Source organism: Carassius auratus, unplaced genomic scaffold, assembly GCF_003368295.1.
Source record: "Carassius auratus strain Wakin unplaced genomic scaffold, ASM336829v1 scaf_tig00215406, whole genome shotgun sequence".
Taxonomy (NCBI): Eukaryota; Metazoa; Chordata; class Actinopteri; order Cypriniformes; family Cyprinidae; genus Carassius; species Carassius auratus.
The window spans coordinates 141515-163081 of NW_020528072.1; the positions used below are offsets into that span (position 1 = coordinate 141515).

A 21567-nucleotide genomic window follows, 5' to 3' on the forward strand; every position below is an offset into this window, starting at 1 on the left:
CTGAAGAAAATGGAGGTGGTCTTCGATGAGCCATTTTGTTTGTCAAACCTAATCGAAAGCCAGAGGCAGGGCAGGAGCTTCTGGTACACCCCCCAAAAATATTCAAAACACTGTCAGTGATGCGAAACGCAAATTCAAAATGATAACCGTATCACCTCGACCCTCCTACATGAACATGAGGGCAGACTGCTCAAGAGTGTCAAGATAATTTAACAACAATAGCACAGGGTAAACTTCACTATCAAGTACTGGGTCAAGGATTGGCCAGAAATGTATACTGTTGTACCAAAACAATATGTAAAAGGCTTGAAGTCATAAACACTAGACTAGCTATTGAAATTCTGAGATCATTTATTACTTGTAAATGGCTTTTTAATGCCATTTAATGTTGCAATACTACTAGAGTGAATGAAGTAACTACAATGATTTCTTAGTGTAGATCCTCAACAATAAGATAAGATGTTAGGAAGGTTACACTGCATGCAAAATACATCAAGATTGCCTCTATAACCAATTAACAATGGCCCTTACCAGCTCCCTAAAGGGGTGGCCATTTTCCCAGAATGCACTACACCCCGCAGTCTCTGGCTCAATCAGATAGGGCTTCCAGTATAGATAAAACAAACAAGGACACTTATAAGGGAAGACAAATATTGGAATCAAACACATACTGTACATGCTCACTCACTTGTGCTGTCCTCTGACAGATAATCTTGTCATGCTGGACTGAAGCTACAACCCATTATGCACTGCTTGTTATTCTTTTACAATATAATCTAAGCACAAACCAGTCGGGGAACCCACATATGAAAAGATCACTATCTGATAACAGAAAGAAACATTTCCATAATTAAACTATGGTGGAAATTATTACATGGAATAATTGGTGCTGATTAAAATAAAAAGGTCACTCATATTCTCACCTTGCATAACATGCAATCAGATACGTCACCCTCACTGGTTTCCAAATCCATGTAGGCCATTCTCTTTGATCCTTGTGATTTTGGAAACGAAATAGTTTTCCAGTAATAATAAGGTCACTTTCATAAAGGCAATAACTGAGCATATGCATGTGGAAGTCCCAGCCACAACCATATTACAATGTGCAAATTAGCCAACCATAAAATCATGTATTGGTATTATAATTATCCACGTGATTAAATAATAATATTAAAGATAAAAGGATTAACGTATTGATTTTTAAGGACTGCAATTTATCTACATTTCTTATGAAAACAATCCTGAAATTTTAAAACAAAAGGTTAATAAAGGAAACATTTTGCATTCTATTAAGCTGACACAAATTTTAAGTCATGACAGAATTTAAAGTTTAGTGAATGTCAACTTTACAGTGACAAAAAACAAACAAACAATGAATACCATTGATCATACATAGAATAAGCTTAAAATATGCTTAGTCTATATTTTTCGTAAAGACTATTTACTAAAATTAGGTTTAGGTAACCCATACGAAAGGAAAATATATTTACCAAAATATTTCTTAAAATATATTGTGATATATTGTAATATATTATTTTCCCTTTTTATTTTCTAATATTTTATATATTTGAATACATTTAATAATATATTGATGATACATATATTATATAATATATTGCAAAATATACAAATGATTGCCGCTTTCAATATATTGCAATATATTGGAAAAAATAAATATATATAAGAATATATGCCTAATATATTACATGATGTTTTCCAATATATTGCAATATATTTTTGTTTCATAAGGGAACAAAGGCAGACTTGTCAGAAAAATATAAATCTTTGTTCATACAAACCAAAGTACAGGAGCTAATGTCATTTTGAACACTCTTCCTCTTATCAATGAGTAAAATAGTTTAACAAATTAAATGCATAAATATCAGTTCCATAACAAAGAGCTGAGTTTGCATGGGAAGCAGTCGGTGTAGTTTATTTTCCACTGATTTACTCCACAAGGGCCACATCTACCATGTCTTACAGGTTTTTTTTTTTTTTTTTTTTTTTTTCACAAACAAATCACAGTGACTCTTCCTGCATCATCAAATTGCCCTTTTTAGTTTGCCTCTGATAAAGATTGTCCTTGAATTCTACAAAGCAGTAGAGAGAGTTTCTTAAATGTGATGAATACAGTGCATTTGCCCCCCCCCCCTCTATTAAACATAACATAAATTAAACTGACATGGTTATGATTACAGACAAAATGCATGATTTGATAAAACTGTTTTTTTTTTTTTTTTTTTTTTACAAAACTGCAAAAAGAGAAGCTAGTCTCTTCCACAGTGTGTCATTTTGATTTTTCCAAATGTTAATAATAATAACTTTTTCTTAACTTTTTCTACCTGACATATGATTCACAGAGAAAATATGTTTTCCTAAGTTAGCTGAAATGCATGTTTTGAAATGTTTTTTATTTTCCTCCACAAAACTGCACAAAGAGGAGCTAGTCTCTTCCTTAAAGGGGGGGGGGGGGGGGGGATAAATAAATAAATAGGAAATGTAAAAATAGATTTAGCTGCAAGAGAGAGAGGGCACAGATGCTCATGGCCCAGGCACAAGAAAGATGAATGATGGGCCCTAAATGAAATGTCACTCCCAGTAATGGGAAAAGTCAAAGCCGGAAAGCAGGTCACTTAAATTGCAAAAGATACACTTAAGCGCTTCTGCCACAGGCGCAGTAGAGTTGACAAAATATTAGCTGGAAGCTAAAAATAGAAATGTGGAAGAATAGCCTTAACAATTTGGCATAGCTAACCAAGCCCTGAATCATCCAGTGGGACATCAGAGTTTGTGGAGCCAACAACAGTGCCTATGAAGATACACTATACAGTACTGTTATTCAATATTTATTTACATTAAGTCATTCTTCCAGCTGAAGTGTCCCATGAGCTTCAATCATTCTTTCAAATTTCTCAACAGGCTTCTCAAAACCCTTCTTCTTCATGCTAATGTCATTTGGGATACTTTTGTCCCAATGTCTGTTTATTTAAGGTCATTAAACTGATACTTCCTTTGCTGGGATTTCCACAGAACAATAATAGTAGAATTACGTACAGTATTGTCAGCTCCACTGCAATCATGTGTCATCATCACCATATACATATACAGTATTTGACCAAATTTCAGCGCTTCTGCCCCTTCCTGTAAAATTGTCCTACATTTTTCTTTTTTCCTTTTAAATATAACCAAAATGTCTATAAAAAAATGTCTGTAATACATGGGTGGGTTATTTGTCATGCCTCTGCCCCTCAGTGCTTTCTGTCAGTGGCAGACATGAGGAATGACACGTTAAACTCACCAAATGCTGGATGAATGTGAAAATAACACCTCTGGAGTATTCATTATTTTAAGCTTCAAAATGTTCCACAAGCTCACATTATTCATTGACACTAGTGTGTAACAAACTGCTTTAAGTGCAACAGAATGTCAGCTATGTCTAAAGTGACAGAAATCTAAATGACAAAGAGGAGAATTAAATGCAACATAGGCTATATGCACTATACCAGGAAAACTAACTATAATAAAGCCATTCCCAGGAGGATTTTTTACTTTTGCCAAATTTGAAAAAGGGGATTTTAGCATGTCAGTTGAATCAGCATATCAGGAAATGACGGAGGGCAACTTAGTTCACAACTCAACCAATTAAATCCAAGTTTAGAACTTAATATTTAATTAAATTAGGGTGTGCGATATCACAATTTCTGACCATGGATGATTAAAATGTCTCCACAATCTGGGTTTGAAGAAATATTGTAGTATTGCGCGCCACAGCATATGTTGCATTAGTTGTAATTTTGGCAGGTCTTATGCATTCAGTGACAGCAGACTAATAGTGCTAAACATACAAAAAAAAAAAAAAAAAAAGTTTTAAAAAATGTTAACGTTTAATGATTGTTTTAGATCCATTATAGAGCCTGAACCCATATGACTTTGAACAGTGACCGTGAACATTTTGTTTACTGCAGCCGCAGCCATCATTAACAAGCGCGAACCGTTGACTCTGACAGTGAATGAGAATATGAGACGAAGCGAACGTCATGGGTTTTTATTTAAAAGAAAGAACGTAGCCTTCGTTTTTTATGTAGGCCTAGGCAATTTATATATTTACAATACTTACTAAAATATAATTAATATTATTTTATTGCTTTTGTATTAGATGTTTGAAGAGTTTGGTAGACCATAACGCAAATTTACAACCGGCAAGTCGGTCGGACTGAAAGTCATTCCTAAATTGACAGGGTCGGTCGGGTTACGGCAAACAATAATATTATTAAGGATGGCCTAAACCACACAGTTCTTTATTTCTCAGGTACAGTTGGTGTATTTAGAAGTATCATTCAAGAAATTGAATGAACAAATTCATAGTGTAGCTAAAGCCACAAGTCTACCAAAGCTTCGATTGAAATTTCATAATCTAATCTGTAAAACTGTGAATTAGAAAATATTTTATAAAATTCACAGTTTTACAGATTATATTAGGAAATTTCAATTGAAGCTTTGGTAGATTTATGGCTTTAGCTACACAATGTTTTTAAAATCATATCCTACATGAATGTTTTTTTTTTAATACATTTAAACAATATGTTTTTAATATGTTTATTTTTGTTTTTATGTTTGAGCTTATATATCTCTATTATCATAACAGTCTGGGTAATTGTTGAACAGTAAACTTTGAAGTGTCAGCTTTGTGAACATTTGTTGATTATGTAGCTACGCAGAAAGAATCATGAGCAGAAACCTTTTTATTTTGGGTATTTCATTTCTGTTTCCATGCTGAAAAAAATGTGGGGTGACTAGTAAGGGGTTAATAACAAATATAAAATAATGACAAAAATTTTAATCTTCGCCCACATTGACTTAAAGATCTGTCATTCTTTTTTTATTTTATATTTTGTTAAAATAGGGAAATTAGGCTGTACTGCTCAGATAACTTGCAAAATATTAAAACTAACATGACAAAAAAAATGGTGATTCTCCTGAAAAAATTGTGGTGTGATATTTTTGCCATATCATCCACCCCTAAATTAAACTGAATATTTTCCTGTTAAAAGTGATCATTTTTCATCTCTGTTTGATAAGTCAACATAAAATCAAAATGGACCCCATTACGTTCTAAGTACACATTCCTGGTTTTACTATAATGGATACATAAGTGTGCATTACAACAACAACAAATTCCTTTCATCCAAATGCAACAACTTCCATCACTACAAAGAGGAGAAAACAGCCTACTGTAGCAGGCAGCGCAAGATCTGTTCATGATATGCAAAATACAGGAAGAAAATCCAATATATTGAATTTTATATGGATGTTTCTGAGGAGAACCGACTGTTTTCAGAAAAGTTTACTTTGTTTTCTTTTCATGTTGTCAAAATCCAAAAGTTTACCATGGGTTTGCTCAAGGTGTCTAACATTTTATATTTTTATTTTTATTATTATTTATGAGTCAAATAAGTTCTGTTGTTAACATAACGGGACGTTGTGCTCTAGAATACACAAATATGGCTGAATAGATCAGTTATTTCCTTAAATGGAGGCAGTAAACCAATAAAACTATTCTGCCATCAGAAGAAATTTCAGGTAAACAGCTGCTCTTGCAGTAGAGCTGAACTAAAATCGCTAAATATTTTATTCAATACAGTCAACTTACCCAAAATAGCAAACACTCTCATACTAAAGGTCGGCTATGTTAAATTCATAAGCCATGTCGGATGCCAGGGGGTGTAAACAGAGGAAGTCCTCTGCTAGCGTAATGCTCCTGGCACATACAAGTAGAGATGTTCCGATACCCTTTTTCTCTTCCCGATACCGATTCCGATACCTGGGCTCAGGGTATCGGCCGATACCGAGTACTGATCCGATACCTGGGTGTATATCTGTATATACAGCTGTATATACTACTAGCCCTGTGTAAATTGCTAGAATTTTTTTATGGTGTGCTTCAGACAGATCCCTCAATAAAACATGAACAAATACATGGTGAACTACTGTATTTATTACAGTATTTTTATTATCTAACATGAATTTGACAGTATTATTTATTTTCTTATGCAAAAAAGAACTTCAAATGCAGCCAAAAATCTAACACCGCAAACTAAAAAAGGTATTTAAGTTTTACAATATAACTGTATAAAAAAACTGCAACAAAAAAGATCTATTAATCAGATAATCTCTTTACAACAAAACAAGTAAAAAACAAGCAACCATCTAGGCATAATTATTATTATTATAGAGACGTATTATTATTACTGTAGGCTACAACAGTAGCTTTATATATTGTCAATTTACTCATGTAAACCAAACATTTATTTTAATGGGCTGCCATGAAGATCTTTGAGTGTCTGTGTTTATGATATGACAGTATTCTCAAATGAAACGGTAAATTCTCATGAAGTGACGGTTTATGCGTTCGTGTCCTCATGACACACAGCAGAGACTACAAAACAGCGAGCTCTCGCGCATCTGTGCCAGTCACCCACAGAGATGTAGATTTTGCGGGAGTAATATTTAAATAGTATTTTGCAGTTTAATATTCACAGACACTAGTATATATTCGGCTACTGTCTGGAGCCCTGCGCTTTGACTTACACGGAAGCGACTGAACGCAGCTGCCGGTACTGAATATACTCGAGAGTCTGTAACTACCGGTACTACAGAGACATACTGCTAACCACTGATCTATAATATAGTAGCGGCTTCACTGTGTTTTGGCAGTTTAGAATGTGATGAGTGATCCAGTCATATATAGATAAGGGCTGCTAACGCGTTTTCATTTCTTCTTCGCTGCTCTAAACAGGGGTTGCTTGTGGCAACACAGCACAACTTCCTGTGTTTTCAATGCATTTTGAGCAGCGAAGAAGAACCGTGCAGCGGTTAGGCAAAGCTTGCGGTCATAACTAGGTCTTTTTTAAGAAAATGGTATCGGATCGGTATATGGGTTCATGTACTCGCCGATGCCGATGCCAGAATTTGTTGTGGTATCGGAGATATTTCCGATACTAGTATCGGAATCGGAACAACTCTACATACAAGCAATACTTGCAAAACCCTGGCAGCAATCTTGACACATGAGCACATGATGACATCCAAACAACAGCTTGTGATTAGCCCAGAAGCATGAATGTCTGGTGGTCTCGCTCTCAGTTATGTTACCCATCACTTCCACCGTGCTTAGATGGGAGGAAAGTGACAGGGCAAATGGTAATCAAAGCAGTGACCTCTTGACAGGAAGTCTACACCTTTAGCATGAAGCTGCCAGCTATTCCCGACCCGCCAAACCAAAGATGTGTCCATGCAAACATTATTTGTGACACAAAAAAGACACAAAAAAATCAATCCACACAGAAGCTATTTTACTATAAGAAAGGAATATTAATACAGCAGAGAGGATGTCATAATCTGATGTGTAACCTTCTCATTTCTATGCTCTATCATCTCGTGCGCGGATCTGCATATCGCATGAAACCGAGCCATCATGCGGAGGAACACCTATAAATGTAAACGTACGTAACATATCAGCGCAGATTTCCCCGTGTGTAGAGCGAACCCACTCGTGCAGACTAAGCGTACCGTTTAATCTGGGACATGAAAGGGTACAACACCGCCTTTGAAGTCTTTCAATTCCTAAATAGAGCTTTCTGAGACAAAGACCCACAGTGTTTATAAAAAAATAAAAATAAAAATGCTTTTTTGATGGTGTGATGCCAGATGGTGGATCTAAAGACCTTAAAACATTAACCGCCTCCTAAAAGGAATGGAGGTGCTTGTGTCAGTTTGATTTGGAACACCGGAAACAGTGGCTTAAGTTGTGGCTAAAAAGAAATGCTTGCTCTAATACTAATGCTTGCTTTTTAATATCTGAAAGTGTTTGTCAACTAGCAAATTACATTTCATTAAAGTCACCATGAAATAAAAAGCGAACACTAGCTAAAATATACATTTGTTTTTAGAAATACTTTGTAAAAAAAAAACAAAAAAAAAACACTATTATTATAAATGATTCATCAGTGTAAAAAAAAACATTTATGTTTGTAATCTATCATAACGTAACAAGTTGTTTCATGTTTCATGAATATATATACATATATTAATCAGTATTGTACAGTAGATATGCTGGTGTCTGGCCCCAGATGTTTTCTAAACACAACCGATGTGTGCACCAGATAAATTACATTCTGCCCTCTGCTACTGACTTTGCCTGAGGTAAAATTTTTCAACTGATTTACAGAAACTACTGATTATATCATGACACTATTAAAGAAACCGTATTCTATACTTTTTTTACTTGCCATCAGCTCCCAGTATCATATTTTAATAAAACTGTTCCAAAGTCTTGTGAAACATTAGCGAAAACATCTTACAGTTACTCAGGTTCTAAAACAATTAAGTTCTATATTGAGCACTTACACTGTAGGGACGCAGTAATTGCCCTCTGATTAAATATTGCTTGCTTTGAAACAGACAATCATCCTTCATCACCATATTGCCTCGCTCTGGTTGGCAGGGCATCTCATCTGGATTGAGGTCACAGTCTATAAAAAAAAACTAAGTTTCGGCCGAAACCGAACCCCGTCAAAAAGCCCAGTATTCGGCAGAATCCGAATCCTGGATTCGGTGCATCCCTAGTATAGATACGTCATTGATAGGCGACAATGATCCGTCACAAGCCATAATTTAAAACTGGAATTTCTCTGGATTTATAAATCCTTGGTAACTTTTGGGATAATGTTAGCACACAACTGCATGAACTATATCACAGTGTGCAAGAGGTTTTTGGATATTTTATTACAAAAATCTTACATATTGTGCCTTTAAAATAATAAAAGTAGTGATTATTTTTTATAAATTTAAAACAATTTTCACTCAGAAATTGCTAGTAAATTTAAACAATTACACTGAAATGACAAAAAATATTGAATTAAATGTGAAACTGCAGTAGTAATTTCTTGTAAAACGTACTCCAGTATGTATTGTGCATCAATTGTGAAAATTAAAATCAAAAATTAAAACCTGTGCAGGTACACAAATCAAGCCTTCGCTATTCTCTGCTTCCTTTTTAGTGACTGTATAACCTGCGGTTGAGCATGAGGTCAGTGAAGTCCAGTTTGAGAGTGTGTGTGTGCACCCATAACAGGTTCTCAAGTCCAGGCCAGGGCTGACCTGCTTCCTCATGGCGCTTTGCCCAGGCAAGACTCATGCATATTTCACAATGCACACAATTCAAACGGTGCTCAGCACATACCCACATGGCAGGTTAGCCCGGTTCAGTTAAAAAAATGAACTGGGTCAAATACATCCACCCAGAGATTCTGCCGGCAGTCTAAATTTTTTGAAAAATATACATTTTGAGAAAACAAAATGCTACAGTTGGACTAAAAAAACACCTGCATCCAAGTCTGAAATTAAATGACACTTTCTCAAGCAGGAAGTTTGAAGTTGAAAGGAATGCAGCATAGTTCTCAAAGCTATTCTTACCCCTTAAGCGTGTCCACACATTAGCATTAGGAATAGTGGTGTGAGCTACTCTAAGATTTCCACTGATGCACAATCATGCAAAAAATTGTCTGTTTTGATTAGTTTGCAGGTGTAGTTTGTCTCATACATACCTAGACGCACACATTTACTTGGATATATAGATGAGGACATACCATAAAAGTTTCTCTTTTTTTTTTTTAGCTCATAGCAAAACTAGAAACAATTCCTAGAAAATAAATTAAAATTTACTCATCCTTTAAGATGTTTGTTTCTTCATCAGATTTAGAATAATTTAGCATTACATTACTTGCTCACCAATGAATCCTCTCCAGTGAATGGGTGCTGTCAGAATCAGACTCCAGACAAGTGTTGTCTTTTTTTTTTTTTTTTCAGAAGCGACAGTTTAAAGTTAAAACACCATAATAATGGATTTATTTCTTATAAACAGTTTTTTACTTCACAAGACATTGATGGATTGGAGTTGTGTGTATTACTGGTGGATTATTGTGATGTTTTTAGTAGAAATGTTCCAATACCCTTTTTCTCTTCCCGATAACGATTAAGATACCTGGGCTCAGGGTATCGGCCGATACAGAGTACTGATCCGATACCTGGGTTTGTATCTATATATACAGCTGTATATACTACTAGCCCTGTGTAAATTGCTAGAATTATTTTATGGTGTGCTTCAGACTTATCCCTTAATGAAACTTGAACTACTGTATTTATTAAAGTATTTTTATTATTTGACATGAATTTGACAGTAATATTATTTATTTTCTAAAGCGAAAAAGAACTTCAAATGCAGCCAAAAATCTAACACCGCAAACTAAAAAAAGGTATTTTAGTTTTACAATATAATTGTATAAAAATTGCAACAAATAAGTCTAGGAATATAAAAAATATATATATTAATCAGATAATCTCTTTACACAAAACAAGTAAAAAAACAAGCAACCGTCTAGGCATAATTATTATTATTAATAGAGACGTATTATTATTACTACATAGAGACATAGCTAAATCTACTGTAGGCTACAACAGTAACTTAATATATTGTAAATTTACTCACGTTAAACCAAACATTTATTTTGATGGGTTGCCATGAAGATCTTTGAGTGTCTGTGTTTATGATATGACAGTTTTCTCAAATGAAATGGTAAATTTTAATGAAATGACGGTTTATGCGTTCGTGTCCTCATATAATGACACACGGCAGAGACTACAAAACAGCGAGCTCCCGCGCATCGGCTCCCATCTCCCACAGAGATGTAGAATTTGCAGGAGTAATATTTAAATAGTATTTTGCAGTTTAATATTCACAGACACTAGTATAGATTCGGCTTAGTCTGGAGCCCTGCGCTTAGACTAACACGGAAGAGACTGAACGCACGAATATACTCGGGAGTCGGTAACTTACTACCTGTGCTACATAGACGCTGGTATCATCACATTTTTACATTTTCAGCACCGACTTGGTAGTGAAGTGCCAGTACTTGTGGCATCCCTAGTCGCCGTTTTACTGTCTGGTTGGTCCAGTCTGAAATACTTCTAAACAGCGGGCATACTGCTAACGCGTTTTCATTTCTTCTTCGCTGCTCTAAACAGGGGTTGCTTGTGGCAACACAGCACAACTTCCAGTGTTTGCAATGCATTCTGAGCAGCGAAGAAGAACTATGCAGCGGTTAGGCAAAGCTTTCAGTCATGACTAGGTCCTGTTTAAGAAAATGGTATCGGATCGGTATATGTGTTCATGTACTTGCCGATGCCCGAATTTGTTGTGGTATCTGTGATATTTACGATACTAGTATTGGAATCAGAACAACTCTAGTTTTTATCAGCTGTTTAGACTCATTCTAACAGCAACCATTCACTGCATTAGATCCATTGGTGAGCAAGTGATGAAATGCAGAATTTCAAAAAATATGATCCAATGAAACAACAAACGTATCTACATCTTGGATGGCCTGAGTGGCTGGTACATAGTACATTTCAGCAATATTGTTATGTATTATTATTATTATTATTATTATTATTATTATTATTATTATTATTATTATTATTATTATTTGGCTGAGCAATTCCTTTAATAGTATCCTACTGGCTATATTCCATATTCATTTATATCAGCAATCCTCTTAATGATTATTAGATGCTTACTATTTCCAGCATTTACACAATACTACTGCAGGTCTGAATAAATAATTCAAATAACTCTCAATCAATGATGGCTAGTAGTGCTTAATATGCTCATTTCGTGCTTGACACAATTAAAAGTGATTGTGGGAATAAAAGCCTTTTGCTGTCTCCAAGTACACAAAGTAATGAGGATCAATAGGAGCATTGCTGGACACCAGATGTTCAGATCTGCTCACTTTAATTATGCAATTACAGCTTGGCACTGTATGACCTCTGTCCAGAACCAGATATCTACACTCAGTGACTTGCATGTAAACTCTCATTACCACAAGAAACATGTTTTATCAAGGATAATGAAAGAAAAATATTGTCTTGACCCTTGGAGTAGCCACCAAAATACATGTATAAAAATGTCTCTGGCCTATTTAAGCCTTTTTTGAATAACAGCCAGCACAACCTTTAGAAAATATTTGGAAAAAATATTTCATCAAAAAGTATGCTTTTAATTTCATATGACAAAAGCATCCTGAAAACATATATGGTTATATCTCTCCGTTGTTTTGCTCTGTAGAAACTAGAGAACTCCATTAGGTATGGACAGAGTCTTATTTTCATCAGTGTCATAAAGACAAGTTGTGTCATTTCTGAATCAATTTCCATTACTGAAACATGACATTTTTAAATGACATAACAGAACGATGCTATTCACTCAGAATGTGAAAAAAATCGTTTTACTGTTTGAAGCAGAACATTTTCAAAAAGATGTAACCAAGTGATTGAGATGTCTTAAAAAAATAATGAGAGGTAGTATCTTAAAGGGGTCATCGGATGCCCATATTCCACAAGTTAATATGATTCTTTAGGGTCTTAATGAAAAGTCTGTAACATACAGTAGCTTGGTTAAAAATTCTCAATGGTAGTGTAAAAAAAAAAAAAACATTTTTTACCCCGTCAAAAACAGCTCTTTTCAGAAAAAGCCATTTTGTACCATTTTCCTTTAAATGTTAATGAGCTTTTAGTAGAAAAAAAAACAACAACAACAACACACATTTCAGTTCAAACAACTTGTAAAAGTGCATGTAACATCCGATGGCCCCTTTTAAGAAGATACAGTAGCACACAAAAAATGCCATTAACTTGTGTTACACTTTCAAATTTTGTACGTGAAGACCACCATTTTCTCTAAACCCTCCCCTAACCAAAACAGATACATTTTACTAATTGAAGTGGTTTAGAAGCAGTCCCTTTTGCAAATGTGCCCCTACTATAATGACATTTTTTTTGATAATTATTATTATTACCAACAAATTATTACATAATATTATTAAAAAAATATATATTATTAAAACAAAAAATAAATATAGCCCTTGCTCTTACATGTAAAACCCTATTCTGCAAACCAGTTTGTGAGAGTAGTTTTCACCCATTTTACCCCCAGTTTTCAGTGCATCTGATTTCTATCTTTTTGTTCATTTCATTGTCATGAATGCCTATTTCAACACATAATTAACAGTCTTTTGTTCACCTTGCAACATCCAGACTAGTCTATCAAAATCAGAATGGTAGCCTTGTTCTCCTGCTTTGTCAGGGACAAAAGACTGCCACAAGCCAGTTGGACAGGAGGACAATAATCACATTTAGCCATAATGAAATGGCACTTGTTCCCTCTGGGGACCAGATAGGAAATCATTGTGTACAGTAGCTTAATATGTCAGGTGTGACTCAGGAAAATTGGAGGCAATTATGTGCATAACTGCATTCAGATGGGTGGACCGGGGTGTGGAAGAGTAAGGCTTCATTTTTTTGTTTGTTTGTGTTTACATGTGTGCGTATCAGGTGTGATTGATGTTCTTTTCTGAGTTACGCTGAAAAGAGCCTTTGGGATTTGGAAATAGAGTGCCGTGGGGAGGGGGACGGTGAGGAGTTCTGTTGTCTCGGTTACACTGTATGGAGAGGGGGGAGATCACGGAGGGGGAGGTGATGAGGCTATTTTGTTAAAGGACGCCCTGTGTGGCAGGTCCTGATTATACAAGAGAGGCCATCGCTCTCTGATCAGCAGACAGCCAGCAAGGTGGCTCAATCATGCTTTCCTAAGAGCTCTTCCAGCACTGATGAGGCCCGAGGAATCTTCAGTGCATGGCATAAAAAAAAAAATACAAATACAAATTATGGACAGCATGTAATACAAAACACAACTCTGCTAGTTACATCAAACTGGCATGTTTCCTAAAATATTCTTACCAAACAGAGGACGCATGCTTCATCTATCCTTCAAAAACATATTTGCTTAGAGACAACATTTGTAACCTACTTTTATTAAGAGAGTAATTAGGGTCTATTTTGAAAGTAGGCTTATTTAGGCTCATTACATTTGTGCCATTAAAGAGTGTAAACTGTAGATGAATGGAAGGGGAATTCTGGCTAGACAGGTTTGTTCAATGAGTGACATAGAGACAGAGTGACTGAGGGATTAGTAGAGCAAATGGAATTACAGGCCTCCCAAACATGTGATAAAGATTTCATTATCTAGCTCTCACACACACCGACTCACTGTAGGGCAGACCTGCCTTCAGATGTGTGGTAATGGAGAAATAATACTAAACGGTGCCATAAAAACACCCCAATCAGAGGAATAGACTGGCAAAGCCTTTTGTACTACAGCGAGTGGGGTGTAAATATGAAAAAAATCAAATCAAATCACAACAGGATTCTTCATTTCAAATTTTAAGCAGTCAGAAATGTTAGTTCAGTTTAGTTTGGAAAGTTTCAGTTCAGTATGACACAGAAACATAAAAGCAATTAAAAGTCTGAAATACAGGTGCTGGTCATATATTTAGAATATCATCAAAAAGTTGATTTATTTCGTATCACCAGTAGACAGGAAAAAGTAGAAAATAATTAAAACAAATGAAAGAAGAAAAAAAAGGTAGGAAAGGGATAAGAAAAAGAATATAAAATGCAGTAAAAAAGAAAAGGTTTGAAAACAATAGAAAAATAAGGAAAAGCAAAAAGAATAGTTTAAACAAATCTGAAGGGAAGGGAAGGGAAGCTGGGTACATCCTTAATGGAATCAAATCTGATTAGATAATTAGCATAGTATTTGCATAATGGCACTGCAATTCATTACCTTGCATGTGAGTTCATCATCATAGCGTGAGCTACAGTGTTTCTACTCCCCTCGGTCCTGTAACAAAGCTCATACTCTCCATTGCAGTCTGAAAAGGTCAACTCATTTACTGCCTCCTGTACCAACTAATATCTATCAAAGTCTCGCACACTTGCAGGATGCCTTACGAAATCTCTGGGTGGTCTGAACCAGAGCCACAGTAACCAATCTAACCACTTTGTGAATTAAACAATATTTGCAGACTTGTACTGTACTTTTTTTTTTTTTTTGTGTGCAAATTATATAATATGATAAATAGGAACAAGCTTGTATTAAATGATAAAAATAAATATTACAATCACATTAATCATTTAATTTTAGAAGAAAGAAAAACAATTATTCGCTTTTTTTAAAGGAATCTCCACAAAATATTTCTTCCATGTATTATTTTCAACAGTAAACCTCAGTTTGTTTGGCAAAAAAACAAAAGAATGTAATTTGCATTTGATTTAAAATAAATATTTAATTCCTTTATACAATAAAAAAAAAATAAAAAAAATTGAAGGGCTCTATTGTTCAAAATGTTGAAATTGAGACTTCTGGGTTTATTTTTTTTACAGTGTGTAAAAAAAAAAAAGGTTCCATTGGGTACTGGTACCAAATTTCAGGTACCCAACCCTACTGATAGCTCAATGAGCCATAAACGAGAACTCTTTATATCTTATGTCTATGGCTATAAAAAAGCAACCTCTGATCAAACGGACCTATTTTGAAGACCCTAGTAATATCATATCGGTCTCCTCTGAAGTTACACAAGGTCTCAACAATATCAGAAACTTAATATGAACTCATGAAATACTTCATTCGATATTCTATGCTATGCAATACACAATATTTTTACTTCAGCTTACTTCACCAAACATAAAAGTATTCGATTGGGACTCTTATTGGCAGTATGAAGTTGCATCACAGATAAACTAACAGATGAAAAGAAAGAGAACAGAATCAAAAGCAATGAGAAACAGAAAGTCCCCATAGACCCTTCTCCATCTTTGTCTTCTGACTTTCTGTTGTTTGTTGACATATGCCTGTGCCAGAGAGGAGAACAGGGTGCTGACTGATATGATTGACTTCAGACTAGGTGCCGAGGAATGGCGTCCAAAAGCAGACATGAGTGACAAGCCCTGGGATACCCAAAAACAGCTGCTGCCTCTCACTTCCTCCCTTTATAGTAGTGCAGAAACAACACTGTCAAATATAACAAATCACTACAATTAGAAAGCTTCCTAAGGTATAACTGCAAGAGGTTTCTGAAGAAAGGTTTAAAAATTTGAGAAACATTTAGAGATTTATGTGCTGTACAATTCAAGCTGCAATGACAGGTAAGGGAAGAGATGTGGCAATGGAAAAAAAAATGCAGATAAAGAAAAATTTTGTAGTATCGTTCAGCACCACAGAGATGCAAATAGGCTCCTAAATGGAAGCCCTTGTTGTCTTCACTTGGGCGTACAGCCAGGCTGATTTGTAATAATGTCCCTCCATCTAGCAGAAGGATTTAATGCAGGGTGGTAGCGGGAGAGACAAACAGTGTTGGAGACAGGGATACAATACAAGTGCTTTTGATGCAACGCAGGCAAATACGTGCTAATGCATCTGACCGCCTATACTGTATTGTCGGTCTGCCAGGTTGTCGCTGACTGGGCTCTGACTTAGCACTTAAATTGGGTTGAGGGAAGAAACTAGTTTGGCACGTGAAATTGGCAGCATATGCCAGGATTCATTTTAGTTCATATCAGCATTCATGCAACAGAAAGCCACACCCTTTATACTATACTATGCACTTCTTATGTCCAATGACTTTGCATGTTTTCACACCTGGTTTGATTGATCAATTCTGTATTCCTTCTAAGCGAACCCACAAGTCTCAATTCACATTCATTTATTTAAAAGAGACTTTTACCCCAAGCGACTTACAAATGAGGAATATTACAAAAAAATTGTCCTAGAGCCAACAAAACACACAGGACAGGGCTTGACATTAAGCTTTGACATGTGCTTGTCCTTCGAACATGTAAATCAGTCATTTACGTGTCTGAGTAAAAAAGTTACTTGTCCGGGGGAAAAAAAGGTAAAAAAAACCCAAACTGAAGCAATAGTCTTATCAATGCTCTATCGGGTATTACTTTAATCATCATATTTGTGCATTTTTCCCTTAAATTGATTACTGTTACACTTTTTTACTTATATTTTCCTAACCTGATTAAATTTACGTGTCACCATTTACGTCAAATTCTTACATTTGATCAATACATTAAGTTAGAATGATAATACACTATATGGTTGTTAGTATTCAAATGAAATCAGTATTTAAAAAAAATCTGAAGCTAAGTACTGGGGGGGGGGGGGTGACTCTCCAACAAAAGATAAACATTAGGCAATCACGCTGAAAACCTGGGAACTTAAAAAATACAGTAACTGTATACTGTGTGTGATTGTGCTTTGGTTCATGCACTGAAGTCCTGCAAAGAATCAAACCAATTACAGGCCTTGTCTATTGAAGAATGAAGTTATTTGGCCACTGGGAGACATGCTGAAATATTGGATCGGGTGAGACGGCAGGATGACATGTGGCACAACAGCGTTCCACAGGGATGTTCAGCCCAGCAGCAAGTCAATGCTAAATCGGGCCCATCTACAAGCCCCACTAGAGAAGCCAGCTATGAAATGACATGACACACATGTACTGACAAACTGAAATATCACAGTCCTTTCTTCTTTCTTTCTTAAAAAAAAAAAATGAAGAGGAAGTCATTGTGGCACCTGACTGAATACAACCACAACATCTCTCAAAGCTCCACATGCAAGATCCAACCTACAACTGCAAAAAAACACTGCATGGCAAATAAAGCATCATTCATGGTCTTAAACTAGACAAACCCTCATGAAAATGAGAGAGTCATACTGTGCCGTTTAAGCATTTTAGCAGCTGAGACAAATATCTACTGGGTAAAAGACCACCGGGGAGGCAGACATCACAGTTCAGACCATTTAGGCTGCAATCAAAATACCTTTGTGTATTTGTCTTCAATTAACTCTCATTTAATTATACTTTTGATCCAATCACACATAGCAAGCAGCTATTAGCAAAAATTGACTTAAAAAAAAGAATGCAAACATAAGAGAGAAGAACTTGAAGAAAAAGTTTCTGTACCTTTGCCCTTGGCTTGAGAAAGGTGATGAAAGGCAACAGAGAAATAAATAGTATCCACAGAAGGTATGCATGGAGAGATATGAAGAAACGATCAGAGCACAGTTCACATCTATGCATTCAAGGTTTAGAGTTACAGTTTAGCCCAGTCAGAGCACAGCAATACAGTCAAATCAGGCATGCAATATATAATCAGTATCAACAGAGTGAATACAATTGAAGGGGTGCGGCATACCTTGATCTGCCATCATGTGTGCAAATCCTTTGAGAAACAGAGAGTGACAAAAATAAGGTATGTCTCAGAGCATTCAATGACATCATATATTTGTAGAAGAAAAGGTTTATGAACATCTTAATTTAAGTTTTTAAAAGTTGACAGAAAGTGGTAATTAAGTGACTAATTTTGCATTTCTATGGAAATTATTGGTTAGTTTATTTTATTTTTTTATCTAACGTGACAGCTTAACACATTGTTAGTTGTAGAGAGCAGTAGCGTAGCCAGAAAAGAGACTCTGGGGGTGCATATGAAAATCTGGGTGTGCCACATTTATTGTCAGATTACTGTGCAAAATTATGGGATAGTATTTTTGTCGCACTGCTTCCATCCAACCATACTCCTAGTGGTAATTTGCAGGTCGTGTCAAAATGTAGTTAATTGTTTAATGTAATAATTTTCATCCAAATACGATAATTTTTAACTTCTGGTACGACACTTGGACATTTCCAATCTGGCAACACTGTCTGTTGATGTTCGGCCCTGGGAGGGAGAAACATCCTCATCAGGTGTAACTTTAGGCTTTGTGTCCGGCTGTCCATCAAGCCAAGGTTCTTTTCCAAAAAAAATTAAGAAAGGAGCTCTTCGACATATCGCTAGCTAGCAATGTGCAATCAAAAATTATCTGTTTATATCATAGACTGCTGGGGTCACAGTCAGCTGCTGTTTGCTGATTGGTTAGCAGTCCGAATGTCGGCTGATACATTTTAACAAAAATAATTTAAAATGTAAATTACATTTGAAAAAATTTAGTATTATTGCACCATATATTGGATTCTTATTTCTGTGCCACTGAGAGTATGATTTATAATGTTCAGTGGCATCACAGAACTGCCAGATTCAAACAGCTTTCGCGTTTCATATACGCGTCTATATTTCGTATATATATACATGTGTGTGACCAAATCATGTGTTCTTGCAACCATCTCAGAAAGTTAGTCGCAAAAGAGCGATCAGTGGGAAAAATGAGTCTGGAGCCCTGCTAATGTAGTTATTAAAGTCAAATGCATATTACAGATCTTATTGTGAATGGTTCTTTCTTTTTTATATATCTATCACTACTTCTGATTCATTGCCTGTAAAGACAGCTCAATACAGTCTTAAGGATATTATCAACTCACCTGGGATGCTGTTGGCCTCTGATGGTATTGCAGCAAAGATGACACAATGAGAAAAAAAGGAGAGATACATTGCAGCCATTAGAGCCCACTCATAATACCTTTGCATGAAAACTATCATGCAAACTCTGACACACCTGCCAGCATGCACAGAGCAGACATCTGCCCTGTGCATGTACACAGAAAAACCTTAAAATGCCCCTTGCATCCACTCCCTCTTCTCCTTGAAGAATGAGGAGGGGAGGATCACATCTGTGGTGTATGAATCACCATGACACAACAACATCTAAGAAGTTTAGTTCATCTTCAAAGACTTACATACACTCCCAGAGCCCACATCCACGCCTGGATCATAAATCCAAACAGGCAACAGAACCTGCTCCCTTCAGAGAGGGTTGTGGATTTATGGGGGTTGATGTTTGTCTAAAGCACTGTTCCATACTCGGCCCCTGGTAGCATTTACTCTCACTGTAGACACATATTCTCTCTCGATCTCTCTCTTTGTGTCACAGGCTGCCTTTGGCACTGAAGCACTGGGCTGAGTCATTTCATTAATGCACTCTGGTTATCACCCAAACCAAAGGGCATCCAACACTGATAAACGGGCATTGCAATGCTCTGTGACAAATACTGCTCTACTATTTTTCTAATCTGTTTTGGCTAGGGATGGTTTATGATCATCTGAACATGAACAACTACTCGATTTTTGAGGTCAGCAATTCTTGAGCTTAGATATTTTTAGAAGTGGTATTTTTGTGTTCAAAACTTAAGCTGTTAAACATGACAAACATATCTTAAAATACAGCCATTATGAAGCATTTAGGCTTTAAAAAAGTAATTTATTTGACAAACAACAAAAAAAAACACTCTAAAGAATTGAAGATTTTATTATAGATTTAGTACCAGACACCGACAGGGCGAATGAACCTGTTGCCAGTGCACATAAACTGCATCTAATACAGGAAATTAAGGGAAGCCTGATGGGGTCTGCCTCCATGAAATGCTTTTAGTGCAGAGCAATTATAGCTACATTAGACATTAATTTAGTCCTGTATGCGTTGATATCTTTACTGGCTGAAAATGCAATATGTTGTATCTCGTGGTCACTCATTTTCGGGACATGTTCCAATGTGTAAGTGTGTGTCTGTCTGCCGTGCTTGTTAAAGGCTGGTACAGGACATTAAGTCCTCTGATGAGATGCATTAACCTGGTGGGGAAAGTATTAGGATGTGATTGGAGAGTGGGGAATGCGGAGTTACACTCGGGATGTGAGAGCCATGGTGACTTGATTGATGTGTTCAGCTCTTGAGTTGACCTGTACTGAAGTTCTGGCTGGAATATGAATATCAGTCTTCTACGGTGACCTAGTTTCTCAGAAACAGTGGTGAATCAGAAAAGAATGTTTACTTGTGGCACATCAAAATATATTTTCCTTGATTTCTCAACTGCAACAAGGGAAGAGTGTTTGACTAATTGAATCTACAACAAAAACAAATTGCAATGATCCCTGCAATAAGGAGTCAAGTAAATTGAATCTGTTTCTAGACACATTAGAAATTTTCTAGAATCTTTGAAATTATAAACCATAATACTAAATGGCATTTTCTGAACAATTTTGTTCAAAAAGTCAAAATATTAAATTCAATTACTTAGATCGGGTCTCTTATATGCAAAAATTCCAAGCGTTAACATAACTAGAAAATGTTTAGTGTCTTATCCTTAAAAACAACTCTAAGTTCTACATATCCTCTTAATTTGAATTTGCTTTGTTTACTTTTAAAAACAAGAGCAGATTTGTAAAGAGTGGCTGGCTCAAACATAAAAATCAGCATACCAATTCAGAGACCATGCACATGGGAAGACAGACTGAATGTTTGTTTGGCTGCCAAATGTTTATTATTCTAATCCGCCAAAAGATTACGTGCTTTCGCAAATGATGTAGCGCCATTGCTATCACGACTTTCACAGAGTGAGGAACATACGCCACGGTAGCGCAAAACAGTTCTGAGGCCATCTGGCCATTGAGAGGAGTGTCAGATTGTTGTTGCTGCTGCTATGGCAATTGGATTCAGTCAAACGTACATAAGGCTAATGCTTAACACTTCAGACCAGCTTGCCATATGGCTCCGACCCAATATTTATTACCCACGTACAGATGTTCCAAAAGCCTGAAGACACAAGATTAAGATGGAATTAAGATTGCTCAGTGGATTTTTGTAATGTTATCAAATACTGATGTCACCCACTG

At 35.9% G+C, this 21567-nt stretch overlaps 1 pseudogene; it reads right to left on the bottom strand.

The window, feature by feature from the left end:
- Positions 1-21567, bottom strand: part of LOC113094541 (neurexin-3a-like) — a 95613-nt pseudogene that overhangs the window by 66808 nt on the left and 7238 nt on the right.